This window comes from Phasianus colchicus, chromosome 16, assembly GCF_987193195.1.
Source record: "Phasianus colchicus chromosome 16, bPhaCol1.hap1.1, whole genome shotgun sequence".
Taxonomy (NCBI): Eukaryota; Metazoa; Chordata; class Aves; order Galliformes; family Phasianidae; genus Phasianus; species Phasianus colchicus.
The window spans coordinates 11,018,696-11,041,038 of NC_143451.1; the positions used below are offsets into that span (position 1 = coordinate 11,018,696).

Below are 22,343 nucleotides of genomic sequence, written 5' to 3' on the forward strand. Positions count from 1 at the left end.
AAATAAATGTCTCCATAAAATGTAAGCGCGATAGAAAAAAATAATAGTGGTTGTTGTTTTTTTTTTTCCTAAGCAAACATTTTCCTGCCTGTCCTGCAGCTGAGATATTGCAATTTTATGCTGGTGCGTGCGGCCAGAGAATGATGCTGAATAGGAACAGATGGGCAATGTATGCAAATGGCTCTGGCAAAATGGAGAAGGACAGGATCGTGGTCACCCAGGCATCCCAGCAAAGTGGGCACGGGGGTGGTGGAGCACACAGAGCCCTCCTTGCTGATGAATGGATGCAGGAAAAAAGGCTTCCAGGGAGGCTGTGCTCAGAGCTTCCTGGTACTCCAACATCAGTGAGCTGCTCCCATGTATAGGAGCCCTCCTGGATGAAAACCAGAGAAATACTGGCCTTACGTGGCTTGCAGAGTCTCCATCAGCACTCCCAACCCATGCCAGTTGCAGATTGAAAAGCAAAACTCCCAGAAAGTGAGCTCAGAGGCATCAGGATTTGCCCTGACGTGAGATTTGAATTAAGAACCATCCCCATGTGACAAGGAAAGCATCGATATCACCTCCTGTAGTGTCTGTGGTGCTTCTCCATCTGCCCCTCTGGCACATCTTTTCCTGGGATGGCAGATCCATGGTGTAACTTCTGGGCTGAAGGGAATGCTTTTGTTCTCCAGTGCTTCGTTCCACTCAGCAGTGAGAAGTCAGTGGCATTGCTAACTCCTATTTAATGCCTTTCTGCTGGAGACAGCAGCACTTCACCCCTGATTTCAAAGGGAACCTGAGTAGGTTCTGTGCCAGCAAAGAGCTGACCCAGAGAAACCTGGATAAAACCTAAAGGCGGTTTTATCAGTTGGTGGATCTGCATTTAAATCAATCAGACTGCCACTTTGCACCTGACCTTCACACATGTGACACTGGTGTCAGCACTGAGGTATGCAACACAGAGATCACCTCTGTCCAGAGGAAAAACGTTGTTTGAAGATCTGCCCATTGATTTAGCCATAAAACAGACCACATCTTTAAACTGCATATGAATTGGTGCTTTATTATTCCTTATCTGCTTTGTGTTATGGTTGGTAAATTTGTTTGAGCCAAAATGTTATAAAAATACACTTTAAAGCCCTAATAAAACTGGAGTTAACATTATGCACAGCTTGAAGCCTTGGGAATTGACTGTAAGGAAAGGAAATCTGCTCCAGCTCTCCCTTACAATAAACCCTAGAATTAAGCACAGCCTTGGACTTGTCTGCAGCACAACCTTGAGAACACGAAGCACAGGGCAGGGAAACACCTTGCAGGGAGCAGCTGACACTGCCAGGTGAGCGTGGGATGAATACTGTGGACTGGAAGTGTGGGGAAAAGGAGATAAAAACAGATGAAAGTAAGAGTCCCTTATGCTCTTTTAATATTGGAATGGGAGTTCCTGGACCTCGAGATGTAGCTCTCTGTGGCTTTCATCCAACAGTCCCCACTGCATCCTATATTAACCTCCATTATCACTCCAGTTCATTTTTTTGTCCCTATCCCCACCGCTGAATGTCTGGGCTAGAAATTCCCTTCTGTGCAGAATGAAAACATCTTTTTAGCCCCTAGACAGTTTATACTTATTTGCTCTCATGCCAAAATTGTCCATTAGCTTAAATAGCACTGCTTTTTCTCAATGTTTACCTCTCTGATGTATTCATATTGAACATTCATCTCTCTGCCTCTGCTGCACCTGGACATGTCTATTTTATGGCTGATACCACAGCAAATGCTTAATGTTCCACTGTTTTCTTTATTGCTATAATTGCTCTGCAGTTTCAGAATGCATCCACTCATCTTCCAGACCTCTGGATGACCATCCATCATGACCGTCGTCTCCAGCCTTGTTTTATGACACAGCTTGCCAGAAAACCTGGCAGCCCTTCCATGGCCAATAGGATGACCTTGTGGTGCTTGTAGGACAGGGCATGGGACAGCTCGGCCTTCTGCACCCAATCCACAGGAATCCTGGATCAGCACTGAGCACCGATTAAGGAATGTTTGACTTTAAAGCAGTTTCCTGTATCAACTGAAGTTGTGTTTCAGCTGCTGAAGTCCCAGTGCCAGATTAAGAAATTCTACCATGAGAAATAAAAGGTCACTAAATCTGAACCTTTCACCTTCGTGTCCAGAGGATGAGAAAGAACATGTTGAATGATGCAGTTGTTAAGATGATCTTAAATTTCTTTTAGCCCCAAAGAAGCTTTGGGGACCTGTGATATACCAAAACAATGGAGATTTATGGGGAAAAGTCTGTCCATCAGCATTTCTCACTGCACACACAGCCTCTGCCAGCTCCATGTAAAGGTGCACCCACTTCAGCTGAAGGCATTTGGCCTAAACTAAGAATCAGGGTAGAAAAGGCTCATTTGAAATCATAATAATAACCATAAAAACAAGGTTAATGGATCCTGTGGCACCTACAGAAGAGCTTGCAACCTTGGCAGGATCCTTTTTATTCACCCATGTTCTTTAACATTGAAGAGGTCTTGCTGAAACCTATGGATAGGAATTTCATTCACCCCTGTGCCAGGAGAGCACTGTACCTCTGCTGTGATGTGGGAGGACTGCATTCAAAATTAATAAATAATCCTTTTCAGACAGATTTTCCATATCCTCTTTTGTAACCCAGTGACTTGTAGAGCCACCTGAACCCACACAAAGAAAGAGAAAGCAGTGCAGGTAAAACACTGATAGGAGAGATGTTTTACATGACTTTATTACTGACACAAGGCACCTGGTGATGCTGAACTGCCCTTTTGTATTCACTGCCTTGGCTGCTTGTAGGTTCTTGGATCCAGGCTGATACTAATGCAAGCGTAGTATTCTGGCAGCCTGGAGAGAATGATGACTGTCCTGCTCACTGAGCCCCAGCCCAGTCCCTCTGCACTGCCCTTCTTTGCTGCCAAAAACCATTGCAGTCACACGGCTCCAGGCTGTCAGGGCTCCAGGTTCCCATCGCCCGCTCTGACCTTGGGCACTTCCTCAGTTTCCCCACCAGTAAAACAGAAATAGTGCTTCCATCCTTCCCGGAGCCCTCCGAGACCTGCAGCAGAAAAGTATGGCTTAAGTGCACTTACGACGACAATGGATTATTTATTATTCCCCCAGGAAATTGTTCCTCAGCTTGATACATCTCATTGTTAAAAAGCTATTCTTGATATTCGCTATGATTTTGTTCCTTCTCCAATCCCACTGCATTACTCATAGTAATATTCCTTCTCTTGTTTCCCTTCCCAAGGGGAAAGGAGAAGGATGCATTTTTAGAGGTGACTTTTTGTGTCTTGTTTTTGTACCCAGTAAAACTTTCCCAAACAAGTGCTGAGCACCTCCAGTGGCCTTGAAACTCATTTGGTGAAAGCACTCTGCCCCCCTGAAAATAATTAACTGGAGCGATTAGAAAAGAATGCAATGCTCCATCATCTTCATTTGTTTCTTTCTTTGTTTTGTTCGAACAGAAAAGAAAAAGACCTACCTCAAGGTCCTCCAGCCTGATTTTGCATCCTCCTCCTGCTGCTGAAAAGAGGCAAGGGCTATGGGCGAATTGCACAGCTGATTTTTCAATAAAAATATTATTAAGTGCACACGTTGATGTATTAATTAAATAAACCCTCAACTGCTTCCCTTTCTGTTATCTTTTGTAACACATTTTGCATTCCCATCCCCAGTGGCTGATTTTCAAATGCCCACCCTGTAAAACTCTATCAAGGAGATCAGCAAGATGAGCAGACGTTCATTTCCTTCTGGGACATCTCAGTGAAAGAGGGAATGCACATTAACCTGGCCATGACAAGAGCAGAATAAAATTTGCCTTTCAGAGGTAGAGAATGATCCAGTAAGAAAGAAACAGTCAGAGTGGGTTGGAAGGACATTTCTCATACCCTGACACATACATGACAAAGTTTCTTTTTCTAGCACCTTTCCCAACTTGATTGGCCCCTCAGAGACCCGAGGCTGCAAGTTATCAGTCTAATCCTGCCAGCAATGAGAATGTTCCCAAGGACAGGAAAATCTCCTGCTGGGAAGTGCTCAGATCCTTCAACACAGCCCAAAGGAGATGCGAGACACTGCAGGTGTTTCTCCAGTGGGAGAAGCTCCATTGTGGAGGCAGCAGGAGATTTGCTGGGAACACTGGCCAGAAACCCACCCATCAGTGAGATTCTAGTTGAGATCTGGTCCACACTTCAGCTCCCGTGTGCCACAAGAAAGCAGAGACAGATGAGGTTTTCACCATCCCTGTTTGAAAACCACAGAGATGCAGCTCCGATCACGATCAGTAGCATGGTGGGATGGGTTGGGGTTGGATTTGATGGTCTTAGTGGCCTTTTCTAACCTTCATGATTGTATGATTCTATCAGGCTTCTTGTCAGACCCAGCTCACAAACACATTCAGAACTCAGAGAAACCCAATGCCATCTTTGTATCTCTTTTATATTTAGCTGAAATGGCTGTCAAGGACCTCGGGCATGACTGAGATTTTGTGGTGTCTGGTGCTACGGAAGGCCAACCCCTGTGTGGGTGATTATTGTCCCTTGTCTTTCTCCCACATGTTCAAACACAGAGGCATAGGTTGATGGGTTTGGGGCAGAAAGCTGTGTATGTGGACATAGAGAAACTCCCCAGTCCAGATGTTAATTGCATCTGGGATGAGTGACGCAGCAGCTTATTGATACCGTTTTCTCCTTTTCTACATGCAGTTGAACAGTGCCAGCCTGTGATTATTTTAACTGACTGATGCACAAGGAAATCCTTTCATTATAGGGAAGAACCGCATCTGAGCAAGTGAGTTTAGAAACACAGAGACATGAGTGCAGCATTCCTGCATCCTCCAAACAGCACAGAAGGAAGGGAGGTGTTGGGGAGAAACCAGAAGGGGACATTAAGGAGGGATCAGTGCTCCTCTGAAACAGCAAACAGAATTAAAATGGAAATGCAGAGGGAGGTTGAAAAGTCAGCTGCTAAATGCTCTGCAAATGAATGTTGTTAAATATTTAAATTTCACAATCAAGCACATTTTTGTTTATTAAAAAGAAAAAAAAAAAAGTAAGAAAGAAATGCCCAGGAGGACTCTGCATCTGAGTCATTAAGCAGGGTAATGACATTTCCACCTCTTCCCTCTATAAATAATTAGAAGTGAATCATGTGCAATGGAGGAATAGCACTGCGGTTGTGCAGGTATGGGATGGATTGGCCCAGCCTTCCAGGCTCCATGTCATCCCCCACAGCTCAAAGCAGGGCACCAAGCTCAGGGACGTTCTAACTGCCAGGAAAGGGGTTCCACCTCCACCAGTATTGCCCAGTAGCTACCAAGAAGCTGTTAGTTGTGCCAGGCTGCTGAGAGGTGATGGGGACACACCTACCAGCATGGCTTTCTTCTCTTCCAATGGTCGTTGTTCACCTCAGCTGAGAACGGAGGTATGAATACGTATAAAAATGAGTTAATCTTGTATCTTGTTTCAATATTTTCAATTACAACGAAACACCGGGGGCTGACCTGAAATTTGTTTACTTGTTTTATTTTCTCACCATTTCCCAGGGGAGACTTCAGCAGAGCCAACAGGATGCAGCAGGCACAGCCGAGGAGCTGTTTTTTTCACGCAGCTTGGCTGTTAACTTGAAATGGTTGTTCTGAGGTACTACGAAAGGCACCTCGTTTTTGGTATTCAGAAGTTTCCACAAACACCAAGCCACTTCCAAGCCTTTTGAAGCAAAGCTCAGCTTCGCAGAATCGAACTGGAGCAGATCTCCTCCACCAGCTCTCATCCACTGCGGCTGTTAAGAAGAGCTGTGCCTTCTCCCACTTCCAACAAAAGCCATAGCGACATCAGTATGAGCAAACACTAAAATGAAATTGCCTATAAACAGTGAATTCCTCAACACAGACTCCATCCAAATCATCATTTAAATACGAATTTCCAAACTTATCTCCTGCCAAAAAATAAATGCATTTAAACAGTCCTGAGCTGTGTGTACTATAACACCTTATTTGCCCATTCTAATGGGCCTGGAAAGGAGATAAAACTCTCAGAGAGCATTCCAAATTTCTCTTCCATGCTGATATTTACAAAGATCTGAATCAGAGGGAGAAAGAGTAGAAAAGTGGTTTCTGCTTTGAAGCTTTGAACACTTAGGGTTAGATCAGATAAAGGGCTTGAGCAGGGGGGTGGTTAGCAGCTCTGGACTTTCATCTCTCAATCCTACCTAAGTGCTGCTGAACCCTAGAAGTGCCTGAGCTCTGAATCACACTGTTTGACATGAAGGTATTTTAAGCATGCATTTATGTCCAAAAGTTTGACTCTAGCCTCTCTGCCAGCTTCCACCCATGGTTTTAGGGACTCAGGTGGTCGCCATGCAATGCAAAGCCAGTGAAAGTAAACCATTTGTTCAGGGTTTTGTATGGAAAGCTCCCATGGAACTATACCCATGGCTTTTGGAAGTCCTGAATTTTGGAACTGTCTTTTGGAAACCCCGCTCTGTGTCCTTCTGGTAATAAAGCTCTCTCAAAGCAGGCTTGTTCTTTGAGACACCGAGTGGGAGGAGGGCTGAAAGGAGAAAACAAGGCTGGGAGACCCGTGCTGCTGGTTCTGAATCATTCATGGAGCCCAGTTCTCTGTTCTTCCCATTTCCACATTATTTGTTGGGAGCTCAGTGAGCAAAACTACAAAGAGCATCCTTCTGCCCTGGAGGGAGAACAGCTGGCCAGGCTGTGCACGCATCTCTTCTCCCTTGCACATGGGAAACGCTCCCTTTCTCTCTGACTAGACTTCAGGACAGTTCTGTGCATTAACATTATTATTCATGCATGATCCAGAAAATGTTATCTACAGAATAACTGTCTGCATTTAATAAAATTTTCAAAGCTACACTGGTACACCGTTCACATTATTTTGTTCTGAGTGACAGATTAGTAGTGCAGAGGGAACACTCGGTTCTTCTGCTCATCAACACAAAATAAAACCAAGGTGTTTTGCAGGGATCTGGTGGCGCATCAATGAATTTGTTCCAATCTCTTGAGCATGTGTCCCACGGGCAGTATTTTATTTTCCACATGGTAGCAACCTCTCTCTTTGGAGATGAACAGGCCAGCAATGTAACTGAGCTATCCTGCTTATGACGAGAGAAAACTGCCCGGAGGCATTCCGTGCTCTCAATGCAGTAATCAATACAGCAGTGATGACGTGACATGGATGGCCATGGATGTGTGTGACACACACATAGGGATGGGTGAGCAGCCAGTGCCAACACACGGAATCAGAGGAGGGATCTGGGGGGAGTTTGCCACACTGCAAGTATATTTGTGTTCAACTATTTTTTTCCCTTTATTTGTCTCTTCTATGATCTTAAGGTCCCTTCCAACCCCTATGATTCTGTGATTCTGTGATCATAGATAGAATGGCTTGGGTTGGAAGGAACCTTAAAGATCCAAGTCCAGGCCACTGAAAAAAATATGAGACATTTCACAAATTTATGTCCCAATTACTGTCCATTGGCATACCCTCAGGTGTTATTTAATGCTTTGAAATCTACCTGTTTTCTCAGTCCCGGCTCAGTCTAGCCCTGTGCATCTCTCAGGAAGAATCCATCCCATCTGATGGAGCTGGTGGGCTCAGAGCCAGGGAAGTGTCTGTGATCTCAGTGCTGCAACAATGCCTCCTTTGTCAGTGCTTTTTAAGGGAAAAGCTGCTAAATGAACTCTAATATTGCATGCCATAGGGGAAAGTTTAGAAACACAGCATAATTAGGAGTAGGAAAAGCTTTCTGGTTTCCCTTACATTAGGGATTTGCCACAGCTAGTTTCTCCTGAACCACAGAAATTTACTTCCTGGCACTGAGTGAATGGTAGAAAAAACTTTCCACAATGAGGCACACACGTGACACCCCAGGGCTCATAAACAACAATTGCTACAGGATAAACCTATTTCCAGGGTCTGCAAACTCCTCCCCCCAGCTGGCAGAGCCCTGATTTTCTATGTTGTGATTCAGATCTTCAGTAAGGTCCTCGGTGTGTTTCATGTGTTAAACACCTATCAGTGAAAACACAGCAATATGGAAGGTGGGAATAGGAGACCTCTGCAGAATAATGACAGATCTGCTTGGAAAAATTACTTAATGGGATGCATTTGGGCTGTGTGGATCTGCATCAAGCCCACTGCCCTTGAAAGCAGCATCAGCTGCACCTCCCTGGGAGCAAGTGGGTGGGTATATAATGGGATGCAGAGGGGCTATAGGAGGTTTGCAGGTGGTGACTGGGTGGAGCTGGGGGATTTTGTGCAGCTGGCCTGAGAAACAGTTCCAGCACTTGAGTGTGAACCAGGAGGGAGCATGAAGAGGATGAAAGGTCCCTGAAGGGAAGCCAGGTTGGTGTGGCACCTCTGTGGTCAGAAGTGTGGGTGCTGAGGTGTGGGTGAAAACTGCCCTGAGGGGGGGCTTGACTCTCTGGAACGCCAGGGATTGCATCCCTGAGTGACCTTGATGTGAGGCTTCCCTCCTGTAGGCATAAAGAAAGATTTGCTGCAATGATTTGGGATTTCTAAGCAAGGCTTCCTAATGGTCTATATACAGGCTTGGAACTGGGGAGTTTCTGCTCACCCAGGGTCCCAGCAACCATACTAAAAAGTATCTGAGAAGTATTTTGCATCTGCAATGCTCTGAGTGTCGCTCTCTGGTGGTGCACACTTCCCTGGCAAAATGGGACCCTGCAAATCCCACCCAAAATATTTCAGTGTGTCTATGTGGCTTAGCTTTCAAGCAATGGTATCTCAGCAGCTCTAAAAAAACTTGGGATTTACGGGGGCCTTCCACAAACCTGGGTAGATCATGATTGTACCCAAGTATAGCTGTGCTACTGCTCAGCGATGCTGGAGCTGGCCAAACAGGGAGATGCTTACCTGGCTTGCATTTGTGTAAACACTCTATATGTCTTTCCATAGCATATTTCTCTCTCTGCCTTTCAAAACTGAGTATCTTCACAATCAGATCTTGCTTACCTCGCTCTGAGTGTGTTTTCTTGACTTACAGTCTTCACAAATGCAAGAAGCTTAAATTTTTAAGCATTTGCAACCAGTTTTCCTTCCATCTGCCAGCATCTTGGAGCCAGATGTAACTGGCTCAAAGAGTTCGTAGTGTGTTTTTCTGTTCAATATTTGAAAAATGGTTTTGTTCGGGTTGCTGATGGCTCTTTGAGCAGAGTAAATATTTGATGGTGGCTAGTGCTGTGAAAACACGTGCTGGGTTTTAGTTGTGAAAAAATAATTTTATTAAAAGCATGCAAGCTATTAACGTATTAACTGCTTGCTGGAGTTGTATTTGGTAATGGTCAGAAAAGGCCAATGGCAGAAGTAAGAAAAATAGCAGCTCGTAGAGACCTGAGCTGCCTGGCAGTCACTATGAATCTTCCATGTTGAATGCCAGGGGCCAGTGCCAGTTGCCTGCACACCAGGAGTTCTGTTTGCTGGCTCCAGAAGCTCCTCGTTCATCATCTCCTGCAGATGCTGTCCCTGCAGAGGGTCTGATGCTCTCTGCCTGATGGGCACCAGAGCTCACGCAGCTCCAGCATGTGCTCTGTGGTGGGCACTGAGGAAGCAGGTTTCCATTATCAGGCTATTATCTTGATGCCCTGAGCCCAAAATAATCTGAGGAGGCCGATCTGGGTCTGCTGGCAGGATGTAGGGTGGTGCAGCATTCCTGTGGTGAGGCTCATACACCTCTAATGCCTTTCCCAGCCTCTCTGCAGTCCCATCTGTCTTGAGGTGGCTGTGCCAAGACCCTGTGGCTATGGCCACCCACGCCTGCAAAGAGCCAAGCAAATGCAGTGCTGGTGTTCCTTCCCTCCCTTCAGGGTCTGGGAAAGCCCTTCTGGCTATTGCACAGGGACTGGTCAGAGGCTGTGAATAATATGGTGCTCTTCCCTAAAAGATGGAATTGCTCTCACACAGAGGTGTGCATCCCCATTCTGAATGCCTCCTCTGTAATATATTAGACAGGCTGTCCTTTTCACAGATTTTATACTTCTAAGCTGTTCTTAGGATTCCTATGTCTCTTTGTGATGCTCCCTAGTCTGGGAACACTGTACTGCAAGTAAAGATTCTTGGGCACTCTTTAGTTCAATTACTATGATATAATCTAGAAAACACTGAGCAATCCATTCCTTCTCCTCTTTGAACAATCTTATTTCTCCACAAGTCTTTCTCATCTACAACTTCAGAACAATTTACTGCAGCTTGGGCTTAATACTGCATTAAATGAAGTTCAAAGGTGGAGAAAATGCTAAACGAAGCCTAATCCTTTCCTAGCATATATAAATATTTCTAAGTAGCTCAGTATTTGCAGCAAATTGCTTCCCTGGAGACACTCTCCTGGACTATAACCACATATACATTTCAAAGTCTTTAATATTGACTGAGCACTGGAAGAGGAAACTGATAATGAGCTGGGGGGTATCGTGACACTGAGACTGAATCTGCATGGATGCTGCCAGCGTGAGCCTCTCTAGCCACTGGCCCAGATCCATGGTGTAAGAAGAAATCCATGGTGTATCATAATGAAGGTGCCCAGTGTGGCTCACTCCAGGGTGCAGTGACACTGGCACCTGCCTTTGTCATCTGGCTGGAGTGGATGAAACGTGACTACTGGGGTTGCTTGGACTGATCTAACATGATAGATTGCCTGAGGGTGAGATGGGAGAAAATCGCTTACAAAAGCTTTTTTGGTATCTTTGTAATGCGTTCTGCTCTAATGGTTACAGCAGCTGCTTACTTGTAGTGTTATTTCCACGTGAAATGGGGACAATGCTGCTTAGCCCAGGAGCAGGCTTGCTCCTCAGCAGAGAGAACTTTGTTAACCTCTGCTTAAATCCTCTCTCCAGCTGTTTTGCTCTGGAAAGCAGCAACATTTTGCAGTGATAGAAGGACTGGTGACATGGATCATGCTGCTGGAGGAGGGTGAGCTGCTTCCCAAGGCACAGGGGATCAGAGCCACATGTCCTGTGGGTGGGGAAGGAGCAGCTGCAGGAGGATGGCACAGGGACAGGGCTCAGTGATGAGCAGCACTACAGCAAGGGAGCTAATGATGCTTCAGAGATTGGTGCATGCTGAACTGAGGTTGAACCAGAACTGTTCTCAGGAAGGCTTTGTCTGAAAAGTGACAGCGGCTGGAGTCATTCACAGCCCTGCTGAGGAATGAGGATCCAGTATGTCTAACGCTGAGCTGTGAAACGCTGACTGGAACTGACTTTGTGACGGTGCTTTCTTTTCTTCTGGGGCTGCTTCTGACACTCACTGTCAGGATGCATGAGGGTTTCCACATGCTGGAGGCATTAGGGGCCTGTGCCAGGAGGGCTGAGATCCTCCTGATACAGAACTGGCTGCATGGTGGTCTCTGCTTTGCTTTCCAGGCAGGAAAATAGCACTGCAAGGACACACTGGGGGGCACAAACCTCTTCACACCCGCAGTGCTGAATGCTCTCTGCAAATGACTTTGAAAAAAGCTCTTTGAACCAATTCCACATAAGCTACAGAGAACTTCATTATAAAAAAAATCTTTGTTTGCTCTGGAATAACTCAGAGTTTGGGGTACTATTTTTGCTTGCAATTTTTGTGATCAGCTCTCAGTCTCTGTAAATGCCTCCATGGGAGCAATGTGCTTTTTTTTTTTTTTTCATTTTTAATTGTGATACTGTGTGAAACCACACTGTGCTGAATACCTTGCCTTTGTGCCACTGAGAAATAAAGCAGCAGCCCTATGCTGGCACGAACACGTCTCTCCTGCCCATCCCAGTGGGATGTCCTCATCGGTCCCTCCTGCTGATGAAAGCTGTCTGTGTCCTGCTTGCTCAGCTCCTGGGGAACCTCCATCAGCCTGGGGGAAAAGCCACAGCTGGATGTGCCCACTTTACCTTTGGCTCCTTTCTCAGGCCCACTGCTGACATTAGGAAGGACGCAATGCTCCTTGTCCGAGATGAATGGCCGTGTCTCACAGCTATCTGTCTGGTAAAGGCTTGCTTTGTAGAGATGTGAGACATGGCTGTAAGCTGGTCTAACCACTAGCCTTAGTAGTGATTAATCTGTGAGACTGATACATGGTTTTTATTCTTTCCATTTTAGAGTCTCTCAGACTACAAAGGAATCTGGAAGGATTTGATAGCTGAGGCTTTTCTTGTCGCAAGAACAAAGGGTAAGTAGCTATCTCTTTCAGCAGCCTAGAGAGGCTTCTAGCCAAGGCTGAGAGATTAAGAGAAGCTACCTGGCAGGCAAGTTGGCTTTTAAAGGGAAAAACAGGCTTTTAAGCTTTTGAGACAAGGGAGAGCAGAGCTGAACACACAGGGAGCAAAGAGCGAAGCAGAGGTGTTTTGTATGCTCTCCTGGTTGCAAGGGTAATGGAGTAGGAAAGAATTAGCAAAACCCCTTTGTTTTGTTTTTTTGGACCCTTGTAGCATAACAAGTAAATGTTATGTAGTACAGGCATGTTTTAATTGCTCTTGATTGCTTCCGACTCGCTTGCTGCCTCAGCTGTTTCAGCTGTAATGAGGAGTTTACCTCTGTAAGTGACCTCAGTTTCCTCTGCCTCCACCTTCATTAGCGCATAAATATTTCAGAGGTGAGCACAAAGCCCAGGTATCCTACAGCTGCAGCGATGGATATAAGCTCAGAAGTGCCTGGGTAACTTTTCCAGGAGCCCCATTTCCTTTGAGCTGTCTGTGTGCTGCAAAGTCACTCGGCACCCTCAAAGCTCAGTGCAGTGATGTCTGTGCACAAGGTCAGAGGGAGCTGCAGCTCTCAGGGACGGCTGCCTCTGGAGGGGGAAACAGAAGTTGTTCAACTCGATTGTAGCAAACACTCAGTGATTCTGCAAGGTTTGAACTCCTCATAGGCTGTACCTGGGATAGAGACTCCCCTTTCAGGTGTGTGATTGCTATGGGAGCTCCCTGGCTTTGCAGCACTGTCAGTCTGCAGCATCTCTAGAACTGCTGTGTGGCTTGGCTGATGAAGCAGGAAAGCTGGCCTTACTTGGGAAATCCTCCTGCCCTCTCTCACTGTGAGTGCTTGATTTCACCAGACCCTGAACAGCCCCAGTGAGTTGCTGTGAGGGGTTAAGGCACTTTCTTTCCAGCCGATTTTCCTCTTGTAGGAGAGCACAGGGAAGCTGCAGAGCTTCAGATGCAGTCAGCTGTGTCCTTCTGCTGTTCAGTCACCTTCCAGGTTACTTTTCCTCCTTCCTCTGCTGCCCTGGGCACTGGAGCAGGGAATGGAGAAATGCAGCTGTGCCTTCCCTGGCTGCCATCTCTCACTTCTGGGTTACTATCACTGTGGCCAGAGGGAAGTACACAGCAGGGAGGTGCCTGTATTGCAAGCTGTCATGCTGTGGCTGAGCCAGTGCTCAGGGATTTCATGCAACGATGCACTGGTCTCGCCAGGGATGGAGTGGGATCTCCCCATGGTTTGAACAGACCTCCAAGGAGCACAGCCTACTGCACTTGTGTTGAAAGCAATGCCTTGAGCAGAATGCCTATGTCCCCAAGCTGGCAAGAGAGTAAGCTTGGTGCTATGCTCAACTTGGGGTCTGTCCTGAGGTTGCTAGCTTTGCAGTGGGGGGAAATGTGTATCATATCTGTCCTGTGCTGCCCCTCATGCTTCTGCTATTAATATGTGGCACTGAGGCTGCTGCAGACCACCCTTTGGCTTTTCTAGGGCAGTCTTGATTTGTGACAAAACACTTATTTGCTGCTCACTGGTGCTTCAGAAGACAAGCTGTGCCAAGACCACAGGTACTGGTAACCTTCACTTAGGCTGTAATTGCTTTGTTGAAGCTGTCAAGAACACAGGTTTGAACTTTTTATTTAAAGCACTGTCATCTGAAGAAAGCAGACTCCCCTTGTCCCATGCCTTCAGGACTCAAAGGGAAAGGTCTCCAAACTGTGTGCTGGTAGAAGGTGCTGCATCAATTAAAAGCTTGGCTGCCAAAGCAAGCAGTGCTTCTAGACCTGCATTTATGTCAGAACACAACTCTTGTCCCTTCTCCTGGAGAAACCAGGCATTGTACTAGCTTGGTGTGGGAGCTGCAGCAGCCTGAACCCACAGCTGGGCCCATTCTTGCTCTTGCTGTGAAGCAGCACCTCCCTGGGCAGCTGTTGTGAAAACTCCAAGAAGATTGCTTTCCACTGCTCCATTCAAAGAGGAGAGATTAAATGTTCTATCTAGCTAACTCTGGGGCTCACAAATGGTGAGAGGAAGTCTGGAGGCTGCTTGCTAGTGGATCTTCAGGAAATGAAGAAATTGGCTCTTGCTATTACATGGCAATCTTCTGGGGTTTGTGCAAATAGGTCTCCCTCGGCAGCAAGTGCTGCACAGGCTCTTTGCTCTCATGGCCATCTAATTAGACTGCTCCACAAATTGCGTTTTCACCAGAACCATTTTTATATTATGTCCAACATGGTTAGTTAGTTTGGGGAGCGCTTATTAGGATTTAAAACAATGAGCTACTAATTATCTCTTGCTCAGGGGGTGAGTGGGGAATGCAACCTTTTGTCTCTCCTCCTAAATGAGGAAACTGAGGAGCTGTGCAGGGAGCTGTGCTGCCTGCGAAGCCGCCTTGCTCCCTCCTGGGACATTGGCATTCATGCCTTGCTGCTCTCCCCCCTGTGCTGAGTGGCACAGATGCATCTTCCACTTTTTTTTTGAAGGAATACATCCACACATGTACTGTTGAAGTAGTTTAAATGGTTTGAAAGCACTCTTCTGAGCGCTCAACCATCCTGGTTTTCTTCCAGGTTCAGGTTGGATGTTAGGAAAAACTTCTCTAACAGAGCACTCCAACACTGGCACTGCTGCCCAGGGAGTGGTGGAGTCACCATCTGTTCCATAGCTGTGGAGATATGGCACTGAGGGATGTGGTCAGTGGGCATGGTGGGATGGGTTGAGGTTGGGCTCGAGGGATCTTGAAGCACAGCAGTGTGAGGAGCTCTCCCCTGGTTGGCTCGTTGGGCCTATGGGATAATCAAAGGCCTTTGTTAGACCACAGCATGGGCTCCATGCTCTTTTTTGTGTTTTATTCTCCTACTGAAGATTACCCCAAGAGACCTCAGCCTTATGTTCAGTATTGGTGCTTAACCTCTAATGAGTTGGTCAGAGGCTGAGTTAGCCCATGGGCTGTCGCCTGGGGAGCTGTTAAGGTGCCTTAAGCCACCCTGATCACCGGGCTGTTGGCCTTTCTGGCTTATAAGCTGTTAATAGGGGACAGCAGAGAAATAAGTGCAAACCTCTGCCATGAAGTGTGTCTGCAGTCAAGCCCTGCAGAGCTGCACGAGTCCCCAGCAGTGCTGTTTGTGACCTTCTACTGATGCCTTTTTGTGGGCAGTGGCCTGTAAATGCTGTGCTTTAAACCCCTGGCTCTGCAGTAAAACTACAGTGAGTGGTTTTGTGTTCCTGCCTCTCTGACTGTGGTCTTCACAGTTTGTTATGTAAAGAAAATTCTGAAACAGTGAATGCTCTTAAATAGGAGAGATGGATGGAGGCTCATGACTGGGGAAAGTAGGGATTGCATCACTCATGAGGAAACCAAAGCTTATATGCCAGCAGGCTCATCCTGCCTGCTGTGTTTGTGTCCATTCCAGGGTGTTTTTAGGGTAAGCAGCATCTTTCAGAGCAATTTTCAAAGCCACAATGAACTGTTCGGAAACCCTGACAACGCAGCTGAAGGTACATCATGCCCTATGGGTCTGAGCATGTGAATTGCCTTGATAATTGTCTTGTTCCAATGTTTGAGTCAGTTTAATATTAAACTTATTCAAATAGTGAGGTCTCTGCCAGTGAAATGGATTTACATATGTCATTTTGTTCTGCCAGCCCAGAATCCCCTGGGATGCTCTTGTAGTCATGTTACCCCCCTGCCACAGCTTTTTTCATTGTAAACAGCAGCCCTAAGTCAACAGCTTTGATTTAGGGCTGGGCATGGCCAGCACTGCTTGGTCCTGTGCTGTCACAGATGAGAGCACTGAGTTCTGACCTTGTGCAGTGTGACAGCAGCATGAAGAAAACCTTTGCCCCTTGTTTGCTTTAGGAGGAATTGGAGGTTCTCTTGAAGCCCCAAATTCACCGTGGGGACCACCTCATCCACAAGATGCTCCAGCTGGAGTCAAGACCAGGGCATTACTCATCCTTAGCCCTGTGAAATTGGAGCAGTTGGGAAATTTCAGCCAGATTGATGTCTTTATTTATGCTGAGTGGTACTTTATACCAGCCTGCTGAAGCAAATCACCATGATTAAATGTCAGAAGCTGGTTTCTTGTAACCTTTGGTGAGAAAACTTTCCTGTCTGGAGGAGTATTTCAAGGATGAAATACTCTCTGGTGTAGCGTGTGAGTTTAAACCCTCTTGAAATAAAATGCCCTCTGAACAGGGTTTAAATACAAGTGAGGTGACACACAGACAAGTATGTGTCTCTTGTCTAAGAAAAACCTCATTTCAGATGGGCAGCTAAGCTGTTTTCATGCTGAAAACCCTTCCTCTGCTCCCCAATGGGATGGCTGCAAGTATCTCTGATGATCTTCAAAAGAAAGCAACTTTGTGGCTTGTTTTTGGTTGTCCTTGTTGTCCAGAGCAGCTCAGGTCTCTGGTTCTACAGACTTTATCATGCCATGACTCAACAGCAGCTGCTTGGAGCCTCACCAGCGCTGCTGAAGCTGCTGTAAATGCATGATGCACCCATAGCATTGCAGTGGAGTAATTACAAGGATGAACCCATTTCTGCACTGCTTGGTGGATATACATCTGCATCCACGTCAAAGGCAATGATGTGTGCTGGGCTGTGAGTCTCTCTGAAGCATCTATGGGACCATTTGTGACACCTGGGTCCCAACTTGGGATCCCTGTCTGCACTGCCCTGGGGCTGTGCTGGGAGCTATGAGGGCATGCTGTCATTAGGATCTTTTGCGAAGGGTGATCAAAGAAGTGTCCCTGCTTGTCAACCCTGGGCCACCTAAGAAATGCTGATTTGTGAGGTATTGCTTTGGATTGTCATTCTTTTTTCCTCTGCCTCATTTTTAATCTTAGATATTAGGACTCTTTTGCAGTTCCTACACCCACCTCTTCCCTAATGCTGTACAAATGTTCTCTAAGTCAGCCAGAAATCTCTTTTGTCATTTAACTTTGTGATTGACTGCTAATAAGTTACAATTCCCTGATAACTGGAAATTGTAAATCTACCTTCTCTCATCCTTCATGCAGTCTTCCAGGAATCGAAATCTATATCCTCAAGTACCATAAATCTCCTGTCCTCCATTAGCTCCAAGTCGGAAACACAGGCAGCCCAGTTCCTTACCTCTTCTCTGGATCTAAGGAACAAAAGGACTCAAAAGACTGTCTTTACTTTGCAGGTCACACTTAAAATAGCTCTCCTGGTCTCTCCAGGAGATTGATACTTAGCAGGGAGGCACAAAAGTATTGCTGCCTTCTAACAAATTACAAAGGCATGACAGAAGTTGTCTAACAGGGTCATCTTATTTATGGGATTAATGACACATCTGAAGCCAGTTGTCTCATCTGGCAAGAACTGTCCTAACAGAGGACCCAGGGGGTGGCTTATAAAGCCCCCTCAAAGCTGCCATGGTTGAGTTGCAGGAAACAATTACTTTAGGTAGGTCAAAAGTAGGAAACAAGCTATCAGTGACAGTGATCAATAGTTAAATATCATTATTGGAGAACAAGTGCAGATCAGATGGTGCCAGGCTGCTTCCAAATGCAAGGGCTGGCTAGGGAAGAAAAGACAGCCAAAAAGCAGTGATAAACTGTTATGGGAAACGTTGCTACCTGTCAGCTCATCTTCAGGTATGTGCTTGTGTCTTCCTGCTCCCTCCTCTCCTAGGCAATAAAGATGTAGGGACAACTGTAGGGACAACTCCCTGGGTGCTGCAAGGCTGGGCTGTCCCCATGGCACATCTCCCTGAGCCCACTGCCTTCACAGGTGGAGATCAGGGAGACCTCTGAGTTGGTCAGTGGAGGTGTAACTCGTCCCTCATCTGCAGGGTTCATCAGTGAATTTAGCCAGAAGCCAAACAAGGCAAGAAGGCAATTAAGCTATTGATTCAAGATGATGTTGGGAAGAAGCCTGCAATCAGGCTGTGCCAATAAAGCTTCAATCAATAAAGGTTGATAAGTTGTTGTCTGGAGTTCTGGTTTAGGCAGGAGCTTGGTGGTTTCTGTTATTCAAGTTAACTTGCTTTTGGACCATTTCATTGGGAGAATTTGGAGTGTGGAGTTTGGGGATGCCTGGAATCATTGGGTAGTGCCTATCAGGGGCTGTATGTGTTTTCAAGTAGCTGCTAACACATTGGGATTCCAGCACTGTGCAGCCATTAACCACTCACAGTTCTGGTCCTTTCGTGCAGATTTATACTGAAATGCAACTTTCTGAAGCTGAGCTCTACATTTGGACTCCATAAAGTCTTCTCTTATGTATTCTGATAGCTGAAGAGCAAGCATGCGTTGTCTCTGGATTGGGACTTTTGATGAAGTCTTGGTGTGGAGCTTTGTTCCAAATGGAACTGAAGGGGATTTCTTCTAACTGTAACGTGGATTTTCTCTGGGGTGGAAATTCTGCTGTTCAACCAGTGCCAACGAATAAGCTGTCAGAAGTTCAACACAGCAGATTGCTTTTTTTTTTCTTTTTCCCCCTGTGTTCACATGGGTGTACTACACAGTATTGTAAAGTAAATCCCTGGGCTGCTCCAACTAACGTGCTCCAGTTTCGTTGGCATTTGGCCTACTATTTCAGAAAGGAAAATGTCACTTCTGACCTAAATAAGATTTTGCTTCTCAGAGGCTCTGGGGTGAAAACCTGCTTCCAGTTGAAACCTAGAGGCTGTGCTTGCATGGATTAGAGTGGAGTCAGCTCCATGTTTTCAGTGTAACCGTGAGCCAATTAAAGGTAACAAGATTCTTAGGACAGTGCAGTTAGTAATGAAGGGTATGACTCCGAGTTTCAGGTCTGTTCTTAATGAGCCCATTGGAATATGGATGCATTGGGGAACTTCTGTGTCTGGACTGGGATGGGAAAAGGTTTTCTTCTGGCTTTTCCCATTCAAGCCAGCCAGCGAGCAGATGCTGCTTTTCAACTGAAGGCAGAACCCCAAAATCTGAAAGGTGTAGAATAAGATGAGAGATTGGCCAGAAAACTAAACTTGGGGAGAAAGAAGGATAAACTGTCTAATCCTTCCAAGTAAGCATGAGAAGAAACACTCTTATCTTTACATGGCATAAATGTCATTTTATGGACTATCTTTTTAGAACAAATATCTTTGTATGCTTGATACGAGGATTCATTTCAGAGACGTGCTGGTGCTGTGGAGGACAGAGATGGGATCTGGATGCTGGGGTCAGCCTTTGTCAGGCTGAGCTGGGGGCCTGGATATCAAATATGAGCCCTTATTGCTGTGTAACTCCAGGAAAGGAAAAAACTGAGTTCTAGGAGGGTTTTTTGAAATGTGGCTTGTGGGGTAGGTAAGCTTTGGGACTATTGGGTCCCTGTTCTCTCTTATTAGCCTCAGGCTGTGAAGTTGTGTTTTGGTGAAGGAGTGATATCCCCCTTTACCTGAAAGTCAGCTCTTCAGGTGCAGGTGGCAAAAAGAATGGAGATGAGTGCTTTTGGGGATTTGAAAGGAAAAAAAAAAAAACCAACCAAAATCTAAAAAATGAACCTCTTTTCAGGTATAGTTATCCCAAAGAAATGAGGAAGTAAAATGGTTGAAGGTGGAACAGATCTTAACTTAGCAGAAGTGTGTGGGACTTCTTTGCACCTGTAACCTTGCTGCTGCCTTTCTCATGCAGCGGCATGAGATCCCAAACTCCCTGAGTGAGATGCTTTGTGGAGTGGCAGGGCATGAAGCATGGAAAGAAGGAAAAACGAGATTGACTTGGTGAGAGGAAGTGTGACAGCTCCTCTTCAAATGTGACAGAAAGGGGCCAGGCACATACAGCCACATTTATTTTGACTCTTTCGTTGGCTGAAATGAGAAGGATTTCTCCTGAATGTGCTGCATTTCCTTTTTTTTTTTTTTTCCTTTTATAACCTACCCTATGAATAAGGCTTTGGCCATTTTAAAAGCTGACATGCTAATAAAAGACTATTAAATCCTGCCACTTCCTCTACAGGGGAGGAATAAGTCAAGACAGACATGACCAATGAGAAGGAAAGAAGGCTCCAAACGTGATGGTTTATTAAGCATTTCACCCTCGGTGTATTTAATATGTATGAGGCTACTGTCACTGTCCTACTAATGCTCTTTCAGATCACAGTGACAATGGAAAGGAGCCCTAAAGTGGAGCAGAGCGCATCCCATGTGAGTGACGTTGCCAGGGATGCTTCTGGCCATATCAATGTGAAGGGAAGGACTGGGGAGCTCCCAACTCACAGCAAACAGCACAAAGTTTCTGTTGGTTTGGGTAAGTGGGTCTGATGCTGCATCTCCTCTTCTCTGTGCTCTGGTCACCTGAGGAAGAAATGATTTTTGGTCAGGACCTACACACATAAGCACAGTGTGTGTCAGAAGCTGGGGCCAGCCTGCAGGTCTTTCACCCTATTTCTTAGGGTCAGGAAACAATTTTGTCTCATTTGACCCCCTCTTCCTCCCACTGCTATTCCACACTTATCTGTGAACAGATTTTTTTTTTCCCCTCGCTTCTGGCACAATGCTTAGCAGATATTTCCTACCAGCCTTGGCCAAGCGATAATGCTGACCAGAAGAGGAGGCAGACCAATTTTCCAACTAACAAAGATAAATTTAAATTAAATTATGCTGGACTGTCCTGTTACAACACCAAAAACGCCTCCCTGAACTCAGCCTTGCAGATTATCGGGAATAAACACAAGGTTGCCCAGAGCTGGTAACCCCACTGAAAAGGTTTTGTGACCCCATTTCAGGTTGAAAACCTCAGTTTGAGAAATGCTGAGCCCTCGGAAAGAAGAAAAAGCAAACTTGCTTATAGTGGGCTGAAGTGAAGGTTTGCTTAGGAAGACGAAGGCCCAGAGCTTTTTCTGAAGTTACATAAACACAAAGTTTGGATGAGTGAAGCCAATTGCCTGCGTTGCTTGCTGTGTATTGTGAGTGTTCTGCAAGGAAATGTGAGATTTGACTTCCAGAGGTCCTGATGATTCAAATTTGTTCTGGCTTCATCCTCCTCAAAAAAGACCTCATGGAAGAGGTTGGGAAGGAGCCTGTCCAATCTCAAGGTCTCTGTCAGCGTATCATGATTGTGAAAGAAAATGTAAGTGTGGAAATGTTCCGTGCCATCAGTTGGGGGATGCTCTTAGGGACAGCAGGAACTCCTTTTGCTCCCATCTCCTGCCTCGCTCTCTCCATCATCTCTCCCTTTAGCTTTCAGCCACTGGGTTCAGCTGGTGCAGAGCAGGATCTCGGGATGGCCGCTCTCCTCCCTGTCCCCACATTATCATCTCGGTGTGTTTTCAGTCAGCTGAAGCCTTTTTAATAGATGTGGCTGAATTATTCATCGTGCACAAATTAGCTGATGGGCACTGTCCTTCTGTGAGTGTTTATCATGCTGGTTTTTTTTCTTTCACATGGGCCATTAACTGGTTAGAGACTTTGGCCAGAACTTAGCAGTTTCCAGCCACTTGCTCAGATTGATTTTCCAAGGCCTTGGTTGGTGGCCTGTTTGGGAAGTTTTCTTTCTCCCATGGAGCAGTTTTTGCTCTCGTGGCACATAGCAAGTGCTCTCCTTGCAGGTTTCAAGCTGGAACAGGCATTGCAAATTGAACAATTTCTTGCCTTTTCCTTCTGTGAATAAAACATTGCAAATGGCCAGGGTGTAGCTGTGGGGACAGGAACTTTAACTGCATGTGGCCCTATGCAGGACCTTGTCTGTCTCTTGGGGCTTCTTATGCATTGCTGGGGTGAAACAGAAACTTGTTAATTTTATAGCTCTGAATGTGTCAGCTTCCCCATAGGGAAGACTTTGCTCTTTCTTATCCCTAAATATTCAAAATTCTCTTGAAAATGTAGTTCCCAGACATTGTCATTGCCTCCTTCCATCCCTTCAAGTTCTCTTCCCTGATTTTCCCACCTGGGGACTCTACCCACATGTCTGCAGTCCCTCCCATCCTCTTGTGTCATGGGGGTTTGGAGGTATTCCTGCAAAACCTCCCCAAAGGCTATTGTTGAACTTGTATCTGTGTGGAGGTATAGTTGCTAATGCCTGCTGTAAAGGTGCTCTAGTTTGGGGCTTTTGCTGGTATCCCAGAATCACTGTTTGTAGGAGCTGCTGAGCACCCATTGCTCCTGTGCTGCTTTGCAGGGCTCAGTTCCCAGCATG

The 22,343-nt window shown here is 45.9% G+C and overlaps 1 long non-coding RNA gene across 2 annotated transcripts; it reads left to right on the top strand.

The window, feature by feature from the left end:
* The first annotated feature begins 8,275 nt into the window (after positions 1–8,275).
* Positions 8,276–22,343, top strand: LOC116237442 (uncharacterized). Of its 2 annotated transcripts, XR_004168728.2 has the most exons (4): positions 8,276–8,381; positions 12,126–12,195; positions 20,303–20,456; positions 20,935–22,343. It is a non-coding gene; the product is annotated as an uncharacterized LOC116237442 (long non-coding RNA). The 2 variants fall into 2 exon arrangements; XR_004168729.2 differs by lacking the exons at positions 20,303–20,456; positions 20,935–22,343 and adding an exon at positions 18,404–18,922.